Source organism: Heterodontus francisci, chromosome 23, assembly GCF_036365525.1.
Source record: "Heterodontus francisci isolate sHetFra1 chromosome 23, sHetFra1.hap1, whole genome shotgun sequence".
Classification (NCBI taxonomy): domain Eukaryota; kingdom Metazoa; phylum Chordata; class Chondrichthyes; order Heterodontiformes; family Heterodontidae; genus Heterodontus; species Heterodontus francisci.
In genome coordinates, this window is record NC_090393.1 from 30,093,918 (window position 1) to 30,110,317 (window position 16,400).

Here is a 16,400-nt window from a genome sequence, read left to right on the forward strand (position 1 = left end):
TAACCCATTACTGACTCATAAGTCAGGAAGTCAGGTTTGTTGATAAGTATCCTGATACTGGGACATAATGTTGGCCAGGAATAGACTGCTGGCTAGGTCAGTGGTGTCATGTCATGATCACAATACCATGAAATGCCCATTTATCTTGCAAAACTAATGCCACATATCAGTAGCAGCAAGCAAAGAAATTGGCACAAACAGTTGATCAAAAGTGGTGATTTACTGATGCATATTTCTGGATGACAGAATGGCAGGTTTGTACAGGCAGACTAAGTCTTCAGTTTGCCAATAGCTGGAAAGGTAGTATTTAAATTGCTGCCACAGGAAGTAAAAAAAAAAACTCCTCTGAAGCCACCAGCGCTGCTTCATGTGCCTGAGAGTGGTCCTGTTAAAGAAGAGGTTGCTACAGGCAGCAGTAAGCCAAAAGCATCATTAAACATATCATCACCATGGAAACCATTTGGGTTCTTCAATAATGCATGGATAATCTAAATGGTCACTGGGGTAACAGGTGTGCTGCAAATAGGTTCTTTCTTTCCATCTTACTTTTCAGTCTGTTCGTATCATGAACCTTTCATTCACTTTTCCCAATTTACAAAATCTGTACGTGGTGCAGTTTGGAACAACTTATATTTGGTGCCGGCAAATAGCAATCTCGACCACATCTACAGATTTTTCATAATGCAGTGAACAATATTACAGAATATGAACTTCAGAAAATGACATTTTTCAAGATCATGATTTTTTAATCTTTATGAGTTAGGTTAGTTGCTGGAACATAACTTTAGCGCCTGTAGAGAATGGCACACAGCACAAACTGCTCTCAGGGTTTAGTAATACAGTAACCCCATTATAATTCATCTCTTCAAACCTCTGAGAGAAATCTCATTATATCAAGGGATGACAACATGTAATACTAGGAACTTCTTATTCTAACATAATTCACCCTAATTGGATTTGCAGTATGCAAAGGTATGCAAGAGCATTGCTAGCGTGTGTAAACAAAACTATGAAGCTATTCCAAATAACTTGTCATAAAGATTAATAATTATACAAAACTGTGTGGCCCATTTGAGGATATTTTGGGGAGCGGCACAAATGCAAAGATTCCAACAATCTGACTGTTAATGGTTTGCACCTGGGCCATCTTCATTCATTATACTAACTCCACTGCCCACACAGAGGGCTGGATTTTATGGGCACCCCCAAGGCAGGGGGTGGGAGCCCATAGAATCGCGACGGGTGGCAGGGGTGGAGAGCCTGTCGCCACCCCATCGCCAAGCGATTTTGCAAAGGCAGGATAGGCCAACGATGACCTTCCTACCCAGAGGCCAACTGAGGCCCTTAAGTGGTCTATTACTGGCCTAATTGAAGGCTTCAGTACTTCTGTCTATCCTCGGAGATAAATTGGATGGTTGGAGTCCATTACTGCTGGAACTGCTTCTTTGTTACCCTTACTAATTTCTGCCCATACTGCTTCTGCCATTTCTTCTCCTGATGTTATATTCCTTCATTAACTGTTAAATTATCCCTCCCAGCAAGCCTCTCCTCCATTGTAGGACAATTGCTAATCTAAGGGATATATCAGTTCTCTCAGGAAAAGTCCAGGAGATACTGTTTCTCTCTCTCTGCAGGATCCCCTTCCAAAGTTCCTACAACCAGAGGGGGCCTGGGATTAACTAATGTATAAGGAGACCAGTGCACGCCACTGCTCATTTAATAGCACCATTCTTAACCTTCTCTGCTTGATTTAATCCTGCTTCTGAGGAATGCCCTTTGTCCTGACAAAGCACAAAGTAAAATGCTGCTCACAAGTGCAAAATCATAAAACATCCTCACTGCACGTAACCACAGGCACTGTGTTATCTGTAACCCACCAATACCTAAGAAAGCGTGTAGGTTTTGCACAATTCTGTAAGAATCTGGAAGCTGTTCTTTTATCTCTTATCTCCCTAAGTCGTCAGTGTAATGCAAGCAGGACATCAACACCATAGATTCATAAAACACAACACTTTGAAGGAACCTTGTTTGTTGACTGCCTGGCCAGAATTGATCACTTTGAAATTCCCATTTTTGCGTTTCAACATTGTTTTACAAACATTGCCAGTTATTAACAATACAACGTGTATTTATATAACACCGTTAACATATGTTGACCGACCGCTCAAGTCAAAGCCCCCAATCAAAATATACGATTCTGATTGCGGTGGGAGAAACGCACTGTTAATTCAGTCCTGTCCTACACAGATCGCCTAACATATCATTTTAATCTTTCCAAATTAAAGAAAGACCCAGCCAAATTGTACCATCTATTAACCCCCGAATAAGGCTAACCAAACCAGGTGTCTTTAGGTCAACAAATTACCTGTCTAATTAGAAAAACAAAATTCTTAAACACTATTAAGATATAAACATTTAAAATAGAAAAAATTCGTGTCCTTGCAAATTTACACTACTGCCGAAGTGAAATCTTCTAATATAGTCAAAGATGTAGATTTAAGGAGCTTCATAAAGGACAGAGAGGTAGAGAGGCGGAATGGTGTGGGAAAGGAATTCCAGTGCTTACGGCCGAGGCAACTGAAGGCATGTCCATTAATTACAAACCATGAATAGAAATATCCCTGTAATTAATGTAGGAATCATTGCTAAGGTTCCAGCTGAAAAAAACTAGGCTAACTCTTTTGATATGAAATATGGTGGTAACAGCAGCAAAATTAAAATACTTTCCTCTTTTAGCTCAGTGACTCCATAGAGAACACCCAGGGCAGGTATGGCAAAGATTATGTACAACAGAGGTCTTCCTTCTGTCTCAGTATTGTATCTCAGCAGCAATCTTAGAAAAGGTCTCCTTTGCCCCTTGTATTAGTGAAACTGTCCACTGATTACTCCAATTTTTTATTGTGCTATGGATTTTTTTACCATGGAGATCTGGATTGAGAATTTGGACCAAAGTTCCATTCGATGTAAATAAAACAGTATTCTAACACACTGCCATTCAGTCTCCTGATAATAATTATTAATAGAATACAATCATTATACTGTCTACTCCTGCTGGAGTTTGAATATCTTGAGCAAGAACTTCAACTGTGTTGGTTTATTTAATTTCAAACATATCGGACAATTGCATTTTTTGACTGAATTTCAAGTCTGAATGAATAGTGTACAGAAAATTAATGGTTTGTTTACCATAATAGAATTCTGGTATATTTCTGGGAGCAAGTTTCATTGTGAGGTATTGTTGTACACTGGTTAGAAAATGCTCAAGGGCTCAGACCGATCGCATTATGGTGACTGAATAAGTCAAATTCCATTCTTATTATGAGATTTCAGGGTTTACCCGTGTTTTGGCAACCACATTCTACAAATCTTTCTGTTTATAGTTAAGCTCACTGGTAGATGGTGACGGTTTCTGTTTATATTTATTAGAAGATTATAGGATTTTCACAAGTGTTTTGGAGATCATGTTCAATTATTTTGTCTGTATGCATCAAGTTGAGTCAGCTGACAGCACTCTGTCTGAGTCACAAAGTTGTGGGTTGGAGAACCAGTCCAGGAATTGAGAATGTAATTTACGTTAACAATTCAGGGCAGTAGTGAGAGAGTGCTCAGCGCCAGAGGTGCTGCTCTGCAGAAAAGACTTTAAACCAAGAACCCATCACACTACTAAAAGAAGTCTCTTAGTTTCCTAGCCAGCATTCTTCCCTCAATCAAAACTTCTAAAAATAAACTAGCTGGTCAATTCATCTCATTGCTGCTTGTAGGACGTTGCAGTGTGCAAAAATGGCCAATTCACTTAACAAGTTATATATTGTACATGAAGCACTTGTGATATGAGAAACATGATTTAAATGCAAGTTCCTTAATCTTTTAATAATATTGTGAAAAATCAAAGATCAATAACTTTCAATGAAACCCAGATTAGCCCTTAAATTAAGAATGACCATAAATGACCTCCAATCTTTAAAGCAAGAATATTCCCTTTAAGACATTACTCTATCGCAATATTTTCCAATGAAGGTTAATGCGAAAAAATACTCCACAAAAAAACTGAAATAACATTTGGTATTTGAACTCCAAGTTTCCTATAAAATGGTGTTACTGTTTCAGCCATTACAAGTGTTCACTGCACACCAACACATCTCAATATAGATTAATGGCTGTACTGAGGGAATGGGGAGGAAGATATGGTTTCAGTCACAATGCTGTCACAACTATGTAATTAACATTGTATCATAACAATGTATAATAGAAACACAGAAACATAGAAAACAGGAGCAGGAGTAGGTCATTCGGCACTTCGGGCCTGCTCCGCCATTCATTATGATCATGGCTGATCATCCAACTCAGTGACCTGTTACCACTTCCCCCCACCACTCCGCCCCCCCCCATATCCTTTGATCCCTTTCGCCCCAAGAACTATATCTAACTCCTTCTTGAAAAAATACAATGTTTTGGCCTCAACTGCTTTCGTGGTAGCAAATTCCACAGGCTCACCACTTTCTGGGTAAAGACATTTCTCCTCATCTCAGTCCTGAAAGGTTTACCCCGTATCCTTAGACTATGACCCCTGGTTCTGGACTCCCCCCATCATCGGGAACATCCTTCCTGCATCTACCCTGTCAAGTCCTGTTAGAATTTTATAGGTTCCTGTAAGATCCCCACTCACTCTTCTGAACTTCAGCGAATATAATCCTAACCAACTCAACCTCTCCTCATATGTCAGTCCTGCCATTCCAGGAATCAGTCTGGTAAACCTTTGCTGCACTCCCTCTATAGCAAGAACATCCTTCCTCAGATAAGGAGACCAAAACTGCACACAATATTCCGGGTGTGGCCTCACCTAGGCCCTGTATAATTGCAGCAAGACATCCCTGCTCCTGTACTCGAATCCTCTTGCTATGAAGGCCAACATACCATTTGCCCTTTTTACCGCCTGTTGCACCTGCATGCTTACCTTCAGCGACTGGTGTACGAGAACACCCAGGTCTCGTTGCTTATTCCCCTCTCTCAGTTTATAGCCATTCAGATAATAATCTGCCTTCCTGTTTTTGCTACCAAAGTGGATAACCTCATATTTATCCACATTATACTGCATCTGCAATGCATTTGCCTACTCACTCAACTTGTCCAAATCACCCTGAAGCCTCTCTGCATCCTCCTCACAACTCATCCTCCCACCCAGTTTTGTGTCATCTGCATATTTGGAGATATTACATTTAGCTCCCTCATCTAAATCATTAATATATATTGTGAATAGCTGGGGTCCTAGCACAGATCCCTGCGGTACCCCACTAGTCACTGCCTGCCATTCGGAAAAAGACCCGTTTATTCCTACTCTTTGTTTCCTGTCTGCCAACCAATTTTCTATCCATCGCAATACACTACCCCCAATCCCATGCGCTTTAATTTTACATTGAATACATTGTATATATACATAATGTATACATTTTCAAATTTATTTATCAACATATTAATCTGTGTGTGAACAGACCCCTACTTATGACTTTGCATAAGCCATATCTTATTCCATGTTCATGGTTATAGCATGTCTACAGCAAGAGATAGTGTGTTTGAACTGCTTTGCAGCATATTTCGGTTCCCCGTTGGGAACAGTTATTAAGATTCATTTATAGTACAGATTTTGGCAAGAGCAGAATGAAATTTTGACGACAGCACAGGAGTTGAAGATTAAGCAGTTTTTTTCTGAACAATGACAACAAGTTAAGGTCTGGTTGGTCTGTTGAAACCCAAATAGCAGACATCTTTTTTTAAAAGATTAAAATTCTATCAATAGTGAAATATAAAATTGCTTACATTTAAAAATGGTATATTCTGATTAAAGTTTCAACATTTTCTAGGACAGCATGCTTTTCGAATGCACCCGCCCCCACAATAACAAAAATGTTCCAGCATTTGGCCTCAGCCAGAGGAAAGGTTAGGGTGGGGGATGGGGGAGTAGGAACAGTATTTCAAAGGAGTGCACACTGTTCCAAGCTTGCTGCCTGAAGTCCTAGTGAATAAACCTAACCAATTAGATCATAGAAACATAGAAAAATAGGAGGAATAGGCCATTCGGCCCTTCGAGCCTGCTCCGCCATTCATTATGATCATGGCTGATTCTCCAACTCAGTAGCCTGTTCCCGCTTTCGTCCCATACCCTTTGATCCCTTTAGACCCAAGAGCTATATCTAACTTCTTCTTGAAAACATACAATGTTTTGACCTCAACTGCTTTCTGTGGTAGCGAATTCCACAGGCTCACCACTCTCTGGGTGAAGAAATTTCTCCTCATCTCAGTCCTGAAAGGTTTACCCCGTATCCTTAGACTATGACCCCTGGTTCTGGACTCCCCCACCATCGGGAACATCCTTCCTGCATCTACCCTGTCAAATCCTGTTAGAATCTGTTAGTGGGCATTTTAAAAAAAATTTTTTAAATTAAATCTGTCATAAATAAATTATCTGCTGCTATCAAGAGGGTTTAAAATGTAAACACAAATAATTAATTCCCAAATGACAAATACAATATGATTTGCAATATAATTGCACAAAAATGCAATACACATGTTCAATGCAGATTCCAGAATACTGAAACGTGCATAAAATAAAGTGTTAAAAGTGTAAAAATGTTCAAGCAGGGAGTGGCCTGAGACACCTCTGGAAAATAAATCCTGTGTCTTCAATACTTGTAACCATCCCTTATGATTTGCATGCACTTAGAGTTTATTTTCTCTATTAAAAGTACAAGTAAAGAAAAAAACAGATGCTGGAAACCTGAAATGTAAACTGAAAATGCTGGAAATACTCAACATGTCAGGCAGCATCTGTGGAGAGAGAAACAGAGTTAACAGACCTGAAATGATTTTGCGGTAGCAATGACGATGGGACTATCAGCGTTTGCTGCCATTATTTGCTCTGAAACTGACAGCAGCTTCGAGCATCCACGCGTGCACAGTTAAATGCGGAAATTCAGAAGTTGCTGTCAGTGATTATACGCTTCTCTGGAGGCTGTGCTGATCTACCCCAGAATGCAATTAGAAATCACTGAACTGACAATATTTTTTCACTCCTTCATGTGATGTGGACGTTGCTAGCAGGGCCAGCATTCATTCCCCATCCCCAATCGCCCTTGAGAAGGTGATGGTGAGTCACCATCTTGAACCATTGCAGTCCATCTGGTGTAGGAACACCCACAGTGCTGTTAGGGAGGGAGTTTCGGGTTTTTGACCCAGCGACAGTGAAGGAACGGCGACATATTTCCAACTTGGAGGGGAGCTTGCAGGAGGTGGTGCTCCCATGCATCTGCTGCCCTTGTTCTTCGATGTGGTAGAGGTCTCGGGTTTGGAAGGTGCTGTCAAAGGTGCCTTGGTGAGTTGCTGCACGCATCATGTACATGGTATGCATTGCAGCCACAGTGTGCCTGTGGTGGACGGAGTGAATGTTAAAGGTGGTGAATGGATTGCCAATCAAGCAGGCTGCTTTGTCTTGGATGGTGTCGAGTTTCTTGCGTGTTGCTGGAGCTCCATTCATCCAGGCAAGTGGGAAGCATTCCATCACGCTCCTGACTTGCACCTTGTAGATGGTGGACAGGTTTTCGGGAGTCAGGAAGTGAGTTACTTCCAGTCTTATGCTCTTATTTTTGCTATACAAAAACCCTTGAAAAACTTGCAACTTGCCTGAATAAGGTGTAACTGAGTTTTCAACGTTGTACTAAGTTCATAATTACTGCTAGTCGGCCTCACTGGCTCTGAAAGAGCAATTTTCTATTTGTTGAATGTCAAATGTCTCCATTTTGATAAGTTCCACATACTTTTAAAATAATAGTATTTTCTAGCATTTTGTCCAGCTGTGGGGCTGTTAGCTTTGTTGAAACTGCTGGCCAACATTTGGTGGTTTCCTAGGTTGCCATATATATTAATTCCAAATTTTTTAGCAACATGTTTGGAGCTTAATTATTAGTTAATTCATGTTGCATCATGGTTACTTTGGGAGGAAGCAATTTAAAAAGAATACAGCTAATTTAACAATGACTGTAGTGACGAACTAAGGAGTGTCATATTAGTAATAGTGGCAACAATCCATCATCAGTCACTGCCAAAACAGTTGGAATTTGAACTCCAATCACTACAGAAAACAGGGATCAAGGTGTATGTAAATAATTCACCAAGGTAACATCCATCCATATTGCTCAACATAAAAATACAAGTATTTTTCAATGAAAACCACAAAGCAATGGCCTTGCCAATAAGTATTGTGCAAATAGCACGAGTTTCAGAAAATGACTACATTACAATCATTGCAAACATTAATGCACATCAGCACTTTTATACTTTTACAGATGCATGAAAGATCTGCGAGTTTCAACAGGAAAGATTGAGTACTGAATTTACTGTTTTACTTTTGAACCAATGAAAATATATGTGTGAACTGTTCCATTTTGCTAAGTGGCTCCACAACACACTGTAAAACTAACCCAAACATCGCACCCCCTCATTTGTCAGGTCATTCTCTTTAACATGAACTGCATAATTAGTAGCCCAGAAAAAGTACAGTTTTTCACAAATGTACTGCCTTAAGTGCACAGGAGGTGTCAATAACCAGGGGCCATAGATTTAAGGTAAGGGGCAGGAGGTTTAGAGGGGATTTGAGGAAAAAGTTTTTCACCCAGAGGGTGGTTGGAATCTGGAACACATTGCTTGAAGGGGTGGTAGAGGCAGGAACCCTTACAACACTTAAGAAGTATTTAGATGAGCACTTGAAACGCCATAGCATACAAGGCTACGGGCCAAGTGCTGGAAAATGGGATTAGAATAGATAGGTGACTGATGGCCGGCACAGACACAATGGGCTGAAGGGCCTGTTTCTGTGCTGTATAACTCTATGACATCTAAGTTCCAACTACTCAGTATCAAAAGCTTTGCAGCCTATAATTAAAGAAAACAAATGGTTGCATATATAACGTGTGTCAACCATCAGATGTTTAATAAAGTATTTGTTGTGGTGTCTTGGTTATTAAGCATTTTAAATCTTCACAGATGAGAAACTTCTGTGACCTTACAAAACAAACTTGTTTAACTTCCCAAAGTAGGGTATGCCAGACCAATTGTCTATTTCTCAAGCGTGAGCCTAAACAGGAAATGATCAGCTATTCAACCACTGGAGGCATTAAAGCTGAGCTCAATCCTGTCCACACCTGACAGCAAGGGGTCACTAGTTAGCAATCAAGAGTCAGGGCCCTGTTGATTGTTTCATCCTTAGCCTAGGGGTGCTGAGGTCAACTAGCTCAACACAGACCAGGAATCAAACATGGTATTTTCCTGATGTGCATAGTCCACAGTTACACACCAGCTTTGTCAAATGAGCCTTCAGGAACCCCAAAGGGGATAAATTTCAACTTAACAAACAGAACATGCCACTGAAAGACAACACTGTCGTATGGAGAGACTGTATTGGCCTCAATCACTTAATGTATAAATAGCACATCTAGAGTGGCCATTGCAACAATAGTCAGCTTCCTCGGGGAACAAAACATAATCAAAGATGAAGTATCATAAATAAGTGAAAAACAATTAGTTCAAAACAGAGGAAATAGACTTCAACAAACTGATCTGAGCAAACACAATGGGTTGAATTTTATCAGCGTGCTGTGCTCCGCCTGTGAAAGCAGCGGTCTTCCGACACAGAAGTGCAGCCGCACAGCCCCTGCTATATTACACGCAGGGGCTTAATTAAATGGAGGGGGTGGAGTGTCACCCCCGATGACGTAGAGGTGCCCATCGCATCCCTGGCAACGGCATCTGGCGCGACCGCGCAGGCGCCATTTTTGAAGGGCTTCAAGCATTTCAGTGACATTTAAATTTGTAAAGGTCCCTGTCTCCGGGAAATAAAAATAAAAATTTAATACAACTTTAAATCCTGACTCCCGCCCCCGCAATGGGTAATCTATGTATAAATTGCCCTCTCCTCCCAGAAAAAACTTTTATTTATATCCTGAACTCCCCGCCTCGAAATTTATTCTTTGACCCTTAACCCCTTCCCACCATCCCTGCAACCAATAGGGATAGTTTTCCCTGCTACCTGCCCCACCCCCCCCCCAATAAATTTATTCCTCCCCCCTCCCCAACAGTTCCAAAGGCGTGTGAGTGGCAGCCGATTGGCCGTAAATTTGGCGTGGGACAGCCGCCAGCGTCAGATAAGTTCATTAGCATGTTAATGTGATTAATTTTAATGAAGTCCCTGTCGCCAGGGGTGGCCGCACCGAGGCCTCGCCGCCACCAGAAAATGTGGCAGGGCCTTCTCGACGTCGGGGGTTGCGGTGGCCTTCTCCCGGCAGAATTTTATGGCCCCCTTCCCCCACCACCACGATCCCCGGCATCGAGGGGCTGGTAAAATTCAGCCGAATAGCACATACAATTAAAAGTGAAAGCTTTTAATGTTACTAAAATAAATAAAATGTGAAAAGTACTAGTTAGTTTGTGCTTGGAGTGCTTTGTCTTTCAGCACACCATTAACATACCGTTTGCCTTTGTTCCATGACCTTCTGGTCAGTTATTCTCTGTGACCCTGTCCTATCAACACCTTCTCCTTTGTTATCTCTTGCCCCACCCCTACTTTATTTGCTTAAAACTTTTTACATTTCTAATATTTGTCAGTTCTGATGAAGGGTCACTGACCTGAAATGTTAACTCTATTTCTCTCTCCACAGATGCTGCCAGACCGGCTGAGTATGTCCAGCATTTCTTGTTTTCATTTCAGATTTCCAGCATCTGCAGCATTTTGCTTTTATCTAATTAGTTCCACGTTCATTTTAATCAGTTATCACTTTCCAATACACTATAAATGAAAAGTACTTCATGTCAAATCACATATTCTATAGACTTTTGACCTCTGCTGTTTTTCTCATGTAAACCCTCATAGCTTTTCAACCACGTTTCCAATAACATATAAATTTCAATATTTGCTGTTTTATTTGTATGGTGAGTATAAAGGGGAATCTATTTAAATAGCACAGAAGTATTTGGCCCTGAACTTGTATTGTTATTTCACAGAATCTTATAGCACAGAAGGGGGGCCATTCAACCCATCATGTGTGAGCTGTTTTAATTTAGTCCCACACCCCAGTTTTTTCTCCATAACCCTGCTAATTAGTTCTTTCAAATATACATATTTCTCATACGGTTGTTCATTCCACATAACTGTATGCACCCCAGTCCCATAAGCAGCAACAAAGTTTTTCCTCTCTGACCTTTCAGTCATAAAGTTCCAGCAAGACGGTCTCTGTATGGCCATCACCAATGAGTATCCCCAAGTAAGGGCACCACTACTAGTGGAGAACATATTCAGTATCAGAAGGCTGCTTCCTTTAATTTCACAGTGTTACAAGATCATAGTTGACCTTGTAAAATACTGGCTAAATTTCCCTATAACAGAACCACTGGCATTATGTAGAATTCTGAGAGATTCTGAAAAGAAAAATACAATTTAACAACACCTCTTTGTTTCATTTGCAACAGCTCTTTGTTTAGTTTGCCCATTCTTTCCAAGACACTAATTTCCTGTTGAGTCTGACTCAATCTATTCCTAAACTGGCTGCTGGCTCTTAAGTTACAAATGCACAGGATAATGAACAAAAAACAGAAACAAAAAGAATTCCTATTGGATGTTGCTATGCCAGAATGCATGTTCATGCTCCTTCCCTTTCACCCATGTAACTATTGTTTCCCAAATAAATGCCACATTTGATCCTTCTGAAACTTGGTTGAACTGAATATGAATCAAAAACATGGCAGCCTAATGAGAGAATAAAATCAATTTAACATGTTTTGGCTAGGATTTTACATTAAAATATATTAACTAAAGAAGCACATGATTTTGTGCCCATCTCAATTTTCCTTGAATTTTTTTTGTTGCCACTTCCCAGGAGTGAATTGAGATTCTACTCCTGTAAAATGGCATCTGATCTCAGGTCACCACTAATTCAAATCAACCAGCTAAAGTCACACTGTAAATTTCTTGCAGTTGTCAAATTCATATCTACAAGCTTGTCTTAGTTGTTCTGTTAATTCAGCAGTTACATTACTATGTATTCTCAAGCCCTGTACTGCCTAGGGACTGCACTTCAGGGCTGTCAACAAACTTATACACCACATTGTGCACAGTCAGCTACCAAAGTTGTACTGATACTATTTTGATAGAGTGATATAACAGCTTTGATTAGTCAAAAATACATCTTTTCACACCAATACAGTACCAGCTTTTTCTCTGGTACTTGGAGTGGTATCATTAAACTAGTAGAGCGTAACAGTGCTTTCATACACCCTGTCAAAACAACAGGAGCTCAATAGCGTTCTTAAAAAGCCTACAATGGAGATGCAGTAAGAGGAAGGTGCTATTTATTCCACTTGTAGCAATTTTTGAGGAGACATGGCCTTCAACACCGGTACCATAATAAAATACAACCCCTGGTGTATAAATTCTTCTTAGGCAATAGTACAAAATAGGCAATAGTGAGACAGTAGCCTGTTTCACACTGCCCAATTTATTTCCTCCATTGAGGTCAACAGAATAGAAAATTGGGTGATTGCAAAATTAGCTGCTGTTTCCCTATTGCTCATTTTTTGCTGCTGCTCATGCCAAATTTATTTCGCAATCTTCAAAGTTCAAACTTTACCTCAGACCAATGGACTGATTCAGATTTTGATTTCCTGGCCATTTTTATCAAGACTTCTACCCTTTTTATCTTGATCAAGTTGATTTTTCCAACAATAAAAATACAGGAGAAGGAGCTATTTCTTGGGCTGAGGGAAATGGGTTCACCAGCATCACTGAATTTGTTTTGGCAGGATAAGAATAACAGAATTCTTGATCTTCCACCCATCTTGGAATTTTAGAATGAATAAAGAAAATGAATGTACCATCTGAATTCATTCAGCAGTTATTTCAGCTACTCAGTTCGAACACAGACTACCTGTATATAGAACATGAGCCAGTCCATTATTAATGCTAGCATTAAAACACAAAAGCCAAAATTGGGTAAAACATCAACATTTCAGACTGTATCAGATATTACTTTTAGATGCTGTGGGTATCAGAGTCTGTTTTGCACATAAAAGCATCATTACCACATGATATATCCTTGACTCTTTACAGTGAGATTTGACTGCTCTTATTGTCATGGAGTAAAACATTCTCAACATGTGTAACACATGCAAATATTTTAACGCACAACAGACATAGTGAGCTGGATTTCATTACTGCGTCACCGTGGCCTTCCGACATGGAAGGGCCGTCTCACAGCCCCCACGATATTATGCTTAGGGGCTGATTTAAATAGAGGGGGTCGGGCAGCCGCCCCCAATGACATAGAGGCGGCGGCCATCGCATCCCTGGCAACAGTGTCAGGCGTCACCGCACAGATGCCGGCGCTATTTTTAAAGGGCTTTAAGCCCTTAATAGATTTTAATTTATAAAGTTACATCAGTGATTTTTAAAAAATAAACAATTATGAGAGGAAGGCCCTTCCCCAACCCCCACGATTGGTCATTTAATTGGCCCTCATTGACAAAACTCACTTTATTCCCTATCCAAACTTTTCTCCCCAACCTTCTATCATTTGCCCTTCAACCCCTTCCCATCATCCCCATGACCAATAAGCAGTGTTTACCCCACCCCGCTCCCCCACCCCTCACGCCATGAAAATTCTATTCCTCCTCACTCCCCACCAGGTGCATGCCTTGGAATTCTGTATGGAGTTCCAAAGGCGCGTGAAGTACGAATGACGACCGTTAAATCAGCGTGGGACGGCCGCCACCTGCATTTACATATCATTATTTCAAATTTAAATATTTAGATGAAGGGCCTGCCATCATGTGGCAGGGGGTCCGCACCGAGGTCCCCCCCCCCCCACCGCCAGTAATATGCAGCAGGCTCTTCTCGACGTTGGGGGTCGAGGCGGGCCTCTCCCTGCCGAATTTTACCGGCCCTCCCAGTATGTCTTACACAAATCACTTTTAAACAGTCCCTGGTTGAGTTATACAGCACTGCCTTTACAATGCACAGAAGCAAAACGTGTGTCTCTGCCATGTGGAAGCAGTGGTATTTACGCATTACATTTGAATTCCAAGCAGCACTGTGATGAGTCACTATGGTACCACAAGAACCCTGCTTACTCACAAATAAATCTGATATTTTAATCTTTCATTGGTGGACCTCCACTTAAACAGATTGCAGAACTTATGCACACTCCTTTTTGACTGGGCAAGTAAATCAGTTTGAACAAAAATGTGATCTATTCATCATAAACTTGTAGGTGTGCACGTAATTGGATTTTGGTCAGGACAATGAGTGACAAGACTGTTCATAATCCACTTCACCCTTCTCAAACTGTAAAATTTGAACATGTACATACTTTTGCCACTGAATTATTCTTCTGCCATCTATTATATAAAGTTACACAATCTCACCCTCGTCTTTACTAGTGCCACTTTCTACCTATCAGTAGCAAGTGTGCAACAGTGGCCTGGCTTGACTCAGCTTTTGATTTTCCTCCTTTATTCATGGTGAAAGGCTTAACTTTTGTTCTGCATCTGACTTGTAAACCCAGTTGAGAAGAGAAACCTCTACTTGGAGAATCAGTGGTACAAATACATGTCCAACCATTCCATGCAGAAGAATTTAGAGGAATAAAACTCAAGTTACGTCAAGCTGATTAGCTTGATAAATTCAAAACAGCACACTCCAGTATTTTTGTTCAGAGCACTATTACTGTGTTTTCCATTCTGTTTTACCTCAATTCAATCATGACTGATCTGTATCTTAACTCCATCTACCCTTCTTGGTTTTGTAACCCCTACTACCCTTGCCTAACAAAAATCTATCAATCTCAGTTTTGAAATTTTCTATTTACCCAGCCTCAACAGCCTTTTGAGGGAAGAGTTCCAGATTTCCACTACCCTTTGTGGCTCTTTCGTTTTAGCTCTAATTTTAAGGACATGTCTCCTTATTCTGGGCTCTCCCACCAGATGAAATTGTTTCTCTCTATCTACCCTATCAACTCCTTTGGTCATCTTAATCACCTCCAAGTCCAACTTCAAGTCACACATTGTCACAATTTGAGCATATTTCACTGTTCCTTCACCATCATGCAATCAAACTCCTGGAACTCCCTACCTAGCAGCACAGTGGGAGCACCTTCACTATATGGGCACAGTGGGAGCACCTTCACTATATGGCCGCCCACCACCTTCTCAAGGGCAACCTGTGATGGGAAATAAATGCCAGCATTGCCAATGACACCCACATTCAGAGAACAACATTTTTATATTCAAAAAACTCTGCCAGGAACTGTTGTTATCGCTGCACATGGAGGGGTTATATATTAAGCTGCTGAGAAAATATTTCACATTGCTAACATAAAAGTACCAGAGGATGTTCAATCAATATAATGGCACGTATCCAATGAAAACATTTGCTTTCAGAATGGTAGGGAAGTTATTTTATTAAATTAAATAATGTATACAATGCTGCATAATAAACATTACTTGTCACTAAATTTTGAGATTCTCTCACTCACCAGAAAGATTTCGTATCTTATCCCAGGCTTAATTTGCTTATGAATTATGGGCCTTTCTATTTATTGCTCATAAAATAATCATTGTAATTTATCCAGCACCACAGCAGTAGCTCATATCAACTGGGCAGTACAGCGGCAGTCTGAACTGGTACTTCCTACTGCTATTCTGGGTTTTACGAGGCCTTCATTTACTTTCCAGGATTGGAGTCAATTTTTTTGTAAGAATTAAGCCTTCTGGCGATATATGATGTGGGCATGTTCAATCACTGTGTGGCAAAAATCTGCAGTTATAATAACGTGTTTGAATTTAGTGTGATATTTATTTTTTAACCATTAGTGCTGGAGTTATACGGGTGCATTCTTAACTACATACACACTCTTGCTAAGAGGCTAATTTAGACAGTCAGGTATAGCACATCTTTGGGCAATAGGTTGTAACATTAGAGGTATTTTACTTGGCACTCAGCAATAGACTGACTATGCACTGCAATACAAATTGCTCAGTAGAAAACCCATTTATATGAGAATGCCACTCCCACTTTTAATCTACTTACATGTGGATGTGATCACACAGCGTGGTCATCTGTATTGTCTGATGTTTTCAGAATATTTTGAGTTTTAATTCTTTACAAAAAATATTTATTTCCTTCTCTTACCACCAATATTATTTATTTTCCTTCCATTGGGTCTACTTTCTCGGGTGTCTCCTCTCAGCTACTCGCAGAGTGACTCTGACAACAGCTTGTGTGCATACAGCTTTCTCTAATTAAAATTGTGTTGGAGGTGGGGCTGGGGGGGGCAAGAGACATTTAAAGAAAACTCAAAGCAAAA

The 16,400-nt window shown here is 40.4% G+C and overlaps 1 protein-coding gene across 7 annotated transcripts in view; it reads right to left on the reverse strand.

Moving 5' to 3' along the window:
- Window positions 1-16,400, reverse strand: part of sh2b3 (SH2B adaptor protein 3) — a 286,946-nt gene that overhangs the window by 163,366 nt on the left and 107,180 nt on the right. The window lies entirely within an intron of this gene.